Genomic DNA, 7853 nt, shown 5'->3' with positions numbered 1-7853 from the left:
TTTCCTTCAGCCGTCGATATATCACGCCTCTTGCACAATCTAAACACGAAACGATTGCCTCTGAAAAGAGGAAGAATTTTGACGCTTTTACATTCTTCTTTCTTCAAAATGGAATGTTTCCACAAGCACAATAGGAAAGAATTAAGATAATCCCGTGAAAGTTTATTTCCATAAGGACGTGCTTTTTATCGCGTATTCACTGGAATACGCATCGCTCAGCAGGATATCACAGTCCGTGAAGAGGAATTTTTATAATATATTCTGTTGCGGTGAATTCAGTCTGTCTGGGTGTGATTTTCGCCTACAAATCAAATTTTCCTTCGGTTTATTTTCTGCCCTACTAGGGAAATTTTATTCTTTGAGATCACCGATCAATGGCGAGGGTTATAAACTTTGATACCAGATGACAGATGTCGTAGAAACTAGTCACTGATACATTTCAGAACCTCAGCATGCGAAAAAAAGTTTTTGGACACATCAACTATGTGATGAGTGACGTAATTGTGCGAGTGGTTGAAATTCTTTATCGAATTATAGAGCGATTTATCTTGGAGCTCGTAGGATCAAGCTATATGATCCAATGATAACAAGTATGAAAAATAAGCAGAATCTTAAATCGTTAATTGCATAATTTCTTATCAGTTCCCACGCAGAGAAATATTTAAAGCAGCTCAAGACATACAATAAATTTTAAAACGCATTTTACCGACTAAATCCCAGTATTCTAGAACTCTAAGATTTCTGATGAATCCCTGTAGTTAAATCAGATAATGCATTGTTAAATGCAATGTTTTCGTAAGGTTTATTTTTGTAGCCCCATAAACCTCTCAAAACTGTTTAATCCTTTTGTTTTCCAAGTCCACTTTCAGTAATTCTTGAAGGTTCTCTACCGTTTTATGATTTTTCTTTTAATCTTCTTTGAACGTAATCTTTCGAACTTCCTCGCGGAAAAAAAGATCTTAAGTTGATAACAGCTTGTGCAATGAATTTTTTGTCAACATTTACTGAAATGACATCGAATTTCACTAGGAATATCTCTGTTTCTTCAATACAAGATGAGTAGCTAGAAACCCGGCAGCAAGATATCATGCAGTTTGGGACGGAAGGCTAGACAAGGCTTCATTAAACTGAATTTTTTTTAATTTATCTCTATCACCTTCTTAATGAAAAGTTACCCATTTTGTTGGTTTAGTGTCTCAACCATTTTTTTTTTTTTTTGAGACACTGATAAAGAAATGACGAAACGAAGTCCCCTAATGCCGAAAAAAGAAAGAACTACAGCATCGATTTAAGGTTCAGTGTTTATGAGATCCATGACAAAAAATCTGATATACTTTTTTTAAGAGATCACATTCTGTGGTCATGAAAAATTGGTTGAAGCTTCAAACAGATGAAGCTCTTAAAATAATAAGACTAGTTTTTCTTTTCAATTTAATCAAGCTTAGTTTCCAGTACTTACTAAGAGAGGTGATAAGTTGAGAAGTTGATGAATTTAAATAAATCATTCTATTTTAGAGCACCAAACGAAAGAGAGCTTCCATTTTAATAGTCACGCATAAGGATTTCAGTGGCACGCAACAACAAAATGTGACCCAGTTACTTCTAGTAAAAACCATGTCAGTTCCCGTCTCCCCAGACAGTTGGTATGGCTGTTACGTTTAAGGCAGTTGTACAAGCTAAGACATTTTGATCTCTGTTTCAGGATTCTTGAACTGAACATTTAGTACGGTCGCAGAAAGTTTTAGGAAACAAAGCATTATTCCCTAAATTTCCGAGCTGCCCAGCGTTGGTTTTCCGAAAATCATGGTTAGCTATTTACGACATATTTACCTTACCGAAAACAAAAGCTTTTGGTTTAATATTTCCAGTGTCACGAAATTGAGGTGATGTTTCGCCCAAAAAATCAATCTAGTGTTTCTTAACAACTAAATACGAATTTCTGAAATGATTAAGGCCTTGGAATTTCAGCTCCAGAACAGCCATAAGTACTGCTCAGTAGCTTTCATTTTAATCGGTCAGTTTCATCCACAGTCATAGACATGGAACCACCTTGCACCGAATGATATACAGCTGTTTCGACAAAAGTTGTCCAAAAAAGCGTAAAAGCGTACGCGACAATGCCGAAAGGTAGTCTGCGAAATATCAATAAATTTCAATAATAGCCCAGAATCCATATTGCCCGCCATCTCAAGTCTTCGCTGTGCGGTCGAGGCATTTATGGATTCTGAGCTTTTATTGAAATTTATTGGGTATCTTTCGGCATTGTCGCGTACGCTTTTACACTTTTTTTGGACAAACTTTGTCGAAACAGCTGTATAAACAACAGATTTTGTAGCCATCATGCACGTACATCGCGGCCCGTATGATGAAACTACAGAAAGCTGTCTCAAACATTAAAAGTCAGCACTGACTCATAAAAACAATTGAGTCCATCACCAGCCACGAAACTTTTGGTCGAAGTTTTTTCATAGTTCTGGACAATTTCACTGGGTTTGTTTGACGCGTTTAGATGTTTTGAAGCTTGTTAGGTGCAGTTCAGAGGTGACGTACCGAACCTCTGATAAATATCAACAAGTAGTACGCATTTGTTTGACAGTGGTATGGCGTCTAAATCTTCTTCTGGCAGATTGTAGTTAAGCACGGCAAAACGACAGAGCTTGGTGTATCTCTAAACCACCACACAGGAGTGGAAATGTATTCGATGTGGAACACCGCGAGAAGTACTTCCCGGCTCTGAACCCGGCGGGCCTTAGAATTCATATATCTACATTGTACTCAAACGTTTAAAGAGTTTGGTCTCAAAAGAAAAGAGAATTGATGATGAATGAATAAAGGAGCTTTTAAACGGCGCAAAAAAACAGAAAGAAAAAGAAACCGCCTTGCACGGTGAAAAGAGTTTACACTCTTAATCTAAGAAATACAACAACAACAACAACAACAACAACAACAACAACAACAACAACAACAGCAAAATCCCGAGATTCAAGTCAACATAACTGCATAGATTCCCGGCCCGGCTGTGGAAGATCCCACATTTGATCGCGCCACGCGTTTGACCGTGCTCTGTAAACACACAGTGATGAATAAGCGTTTCGCATTCGTATCTCATGACGTTTTCCTATTAATCAGTAACACTCCAGTACCTCACGGTCCGTAAGTAAACTCCATACCCGTTTTCTGAAGGGTTTTTCTGTGGGCACTTAGCTGAAGGCGGATTGTGAGGATAGGAAACACAAAAAGAACCCGAAACAATCCTTCAGTGCAGAAAACTCCAACTTATATAGACTCAATCGAGCTTGAATCGCACTTCTTAAGGACGAACAGTTGCTTTGTGCAACCCTGTCATGACTACTAAATCCAAACCCGCATTGAGACGTCAGACCAAACTTGGTCAAAGTCTTTAGCCATTTTCAGACCAAAGTGGCTCCACACTCCGACCCTTTAGGGCAGCAATTACCAATAAGAGTTACATAAGGGATGAACCTCCACCCTCGATCCCGGGGGTTGGAAAGATATATTTGGGTTTCTTTTATTTATTGCTTTCTAGATTGAAGATGTAAATAGATCAAAAACGTTTATGCACTGTAAAAAACACTCCCATTTTCAGCCCTATGGCAAATCTGTCATCCGATTTCCGTTTTAAACCGTTGATCTTACTCAGAAAAAGGAAATCCTGGTTCCCCAACGAGAAATGAGCCCATGACCTTCCACTTCACAAATATCGTTAAACCATTGAATGAAACTAAAACTACGTGTGATAAAGTGGGTAATGGGGGTGTCATTTGACACCTTGCACTGTTTTAGCAAATAAACCCTGTCAGCCAATTTCAGTTTTACCGTGAACAATCTATTACTGCGCAAAGAATTCACATATATGCAATTCCAAACCGATCTTAAACGTGCGAGTTAATTACCGGTATCAACGAATGTCACCTCCCTCTAAATTCATTAATTTCCTTCTCAATATATGTCAGAACTGTGCTAATTTTAACTTCTAAAATAAAAACAGATGATTGTACGAATTAAATAATTACCTAAGGTACTCCACCTATCAATTATCGCCAATTATAACTTTAAGTTACGTACTTGAAAAACGGATTGCATCAGTAATTAAATTAACTACTCTTCTCGTCTGTCTGCGAACGGGAGCTATTGATTGGAAGTTTTTTGAGATTTTCAGTTGGACAATTGAGGCATCTTTAACGAAAAATTTTCATTTATTATCCATTGAATAGACTATTGTTATCTCTGAAAGAGATCAAAATTCCGTCATCAATTTTTTTTTGTTCCCCTTTAATTGTTTCAGTATAAAAATAGTGGAAGTCTACTCATTGTGTATTTGTCATGATATTGAATGCCAAGATGGCCAACGCACATTTCAGAGAGCAAATCGATTAAGCCTTCCGTCCTTCACAGCACATCGTCCAACGGAAAGGGACGAATTGTTTTTTAAATGCTCTATTTTTTATTTTTAGTTGAAGTTCTGAATAGGACTAAGTAAGTTGTCTATAAAAGAGGGAACGATTGGCATCTCCAAAGGATTACAGCAAGGATTATCGCTGAGGTAACCATTGTATGGCGAGGCGCGCGGCCACTTCATCGTTGCTGGATACTTAGTGTTCTTTACAGATATGAAACCTTGGCGAGCGGATGTCCAAAATCTTTTTATTCGATACCCGGAAGGCTCCATGATGTCTGAAGAGACAGGTAATCAAGAGAATATAAGATAGAATACAGAAAGGAACATAGTTCCATACGTGTCAAAGTTACGGCAATTTCTCGCTTGACTACTCCATGCCACAGCTGTAATTTAATTTGTTAATATTATTCAACAAACTTCAGGGTTACACCACTCAATAACATTCGGTTTATTTATTTATTTATTTATTTATTTATTTGAGTAAATAAATAAATAAATAAATAAATAAATAAATAAATAAACCGAATGTCATTGAGTGGTGACATTCGGTTATTTAGTTAGTCCAATAAATTGGAAGCTCGCGTGCTTTACAACATGTTAGTTATCTCCAGTAGAAATCTCTTACCCTTGGATTTTAGCCCGAGAGGGTGGAGGGGGGGGGGGGGGGGGATGGGTGTGCGTGGCGCCCTTCTTGAAACACTTATCCTGTCTCAGACCAGACCCTTAACTCGATACCCTTTGTTATGTTTGCGTAAAATTCTCGATGTTAATCAAAACTGCACTTCTCAATGTATAAAAAACTATAAAGAAAAGTTTGCTTCAGACCAAAACGGCTCAAAACTAAACCCTTTAGCGTCTCACATGTGTATATGGCTTATTTAGGGGAGTACCACCCCTCCCCCGGGTTTTTAGTATTTGTTTGCTGCAAGAGCAACTCAGTCTACAGCCGCGTATCTCGAACTTTTGCCTTATCAAACATGTTTTTAGTGAAGTGGTGGAAGTTTACCCATTGTCAAAGGTATGTGCTTTAATTTGGCCATCGCCTGGTATTGAACGCCAAGATTTCCAACGTACATGATAGATTAAGTTTACGTTTGTTACAGCGCTCTGCGCACCGGTTTAGGATATCAATTTTCAGTAACCACGAAGGGACTGAATCGTGTTTCATATGCCCTATTTCTTTTATTTTCTGTTGAAGTTCTGAATAGGACTAAGTAAGTTGTCTGTGTGAAGGAATGATTGGCATCTCAAAAGGATTACGGCAAGGATTATAACTGAGGTATATTGTAACCATTATAGCGGGGCGCGCTTTCCTACTTCACCGTTGCTGGATACTGAGTGTTATTCACAGATTATGGAACCTTGGCGAGCGGAAACAGCCTTCTTGGATGGCAGATAACTTTTAAATTCCGGTGTGAATTGACGAATCTATCGGCCGAAAATCACCTTTTTATTCGATACCTGGAAGGCATCATAATGTCTGAGGAGACAGACAAAAGTTCATCGAGTGCTTTACGACACTTACTCGCGTGATTTTTCCACGCTACAGCTGTGTTTTAGTTTGTTAAATAAAATTACTACTATGAAATTGATGGGAGTCACCCCGGGGGGGGGGGGGGGGGTACTCCAAAAAAAATTGGGTAGGGGTGTGCGGCCCGCTTTCCAAAACCCTTACCCTATTTATGACTAAAATCTGCGATTTTCCCTACCCTATTTATGACTAAAATCTGCGATTTTCCCTACCCTATTTATGACCTGAAGTAGCTTCTTCTAAAAAAAATCGAACCTATGACTAGAGTGCAAAAATCTATACCCTATTTATTACCAAAATGGCGGCAAAATGGCTAAAAGCGATACCCTATTTATGACCAAAACAGCCGAACCATACCCTTTGGCGCCGCACTTACCTATATAGCCCATATAAGGGAGTACCCCCCCCCCCTCCCCCGGGAAGTCAACAAACGCGAGGGCCACACCGCTCAGTGGCATGCGGTTGAACGTATCCAAAGTTGTGACAGTGTTTGAAGGTCGCATACACACCACACGTCCCGTCTTCGGTGCAAATTATAAAATAAGATTACAAGCGACTGACTATCTTATCTGCATTCCTTAGATGACCTGCTCTATGTAAAGGGCGAAAGCCAAAGCTTTCTTAGCAAGGAAGTGTTTTTCTGGCCAAAAATAAGCCAAAAATTGATAACCCTTTAACCCAAAAAATACCTTATAGACCACGACTACATTTGTCCGTCACGTAAATGATCCAAAACCTTACAAAAGTAAATTCAGTGTATGTTCTACTCTGAAACAACGAATGAATTTTGCTTTTAACACAGGAAGCAAAAACTAGACTGAGAGGCTAAAAGTTCGAAAAATAAACAAACATCATCATGATTTTCATGAACTATTTACTCTACTCACTTTTTTCCTCAGCTTAAATCCGAATATAACGTTTATTCTTGTCAAGAATATTGAACATCGTAGCCTCGAAACTTAGAAAACTACCATTTGCTCCAGTTTCCTGAGAACTGAACAAGAAAATAACCATGAACTGTTAAAGCTATGCGCGTGAGGAAGAGTAGGAAAATTTAAGTGCTGCTTATGTCTGGTCAAAGATTTAACGGTTTAGTATTTAGAGTTAAATACTACTTTTCTACTTAGGTGAAGTGGTGTATCAGAAGAATTTATATTTAGATAAATATTTGGTGATTTAGGATTAGGTTTAAAAGGCAAAAGTCAATGTTGCTGAAGCGTTAGGGAAGCTTGTAACTTGGTAACATAGCAGGATATCGAGTTCAATCCAGGCACGCAATTAGTTAGAGGCTGTTAAGTTGTAGTTGTTGTTTTTGTTTTTTAAATAACAATATAATCGATAGGGCTTGTATCAGTGTAGCATAGTAAACAGCACCACAGGTAAGTACGGCTCAGAAGCTTCCATGCACTGGCATTTGAATGGTCACACTTTAGGATTTCATCCACCGACTAAAAGGTGTTAGAACCACCTTGTACAGCATAATAAACAGCACCACAGGAAAGTACTGCTCCGTAGCTTTCATTTGAATGGTCACACTTTAGGATTTCATCCACCGACTAAAAGGGGTTAGAACCACCTTGTAGAGCATAATAAACAGCACCACAGGAAAGTACTGCTCAGTAGCTTTCATTTGAATGGTCACACTTTAGGATTTCATCCACCGACTAAAAGGGGTTAGAACCACCTTGTACAGCATCAAAGTACTGCTCAGTAGCTTCCATTTGAATCGTCATACTTTAGAATTTCATCCACAGAACCACCTTGTACAGTATAACTATAAACAGCACCACAAGAAAATACTGCTGATAGTACCTTTCATTTGAATGGTCACACTTTACTAAGATGAGACTCCGCAAAAGTTAGAATCACCTTGAACAGCATAATAAACAGCACCACGGGAAA

The sequence above is a fragment of the Pavona decussata genome, unplaced genomic scaffold, assembly GCF_977016875.1.
Source record: "Pavona decussata unplaced genomic scaffold, jaPavDecu1.1 SCAFFOLD_208, whole genome shotgun sequence".
Classification (NCBI taxonomy): Eukaryota; Metazoa; Cnidaria; class Anthozoa; order Scleractinia; family Agariciidae; genus Pavona; species Pavona decussata.
This window is presented reverse-complemented; position numbering follows the sequence as displayed.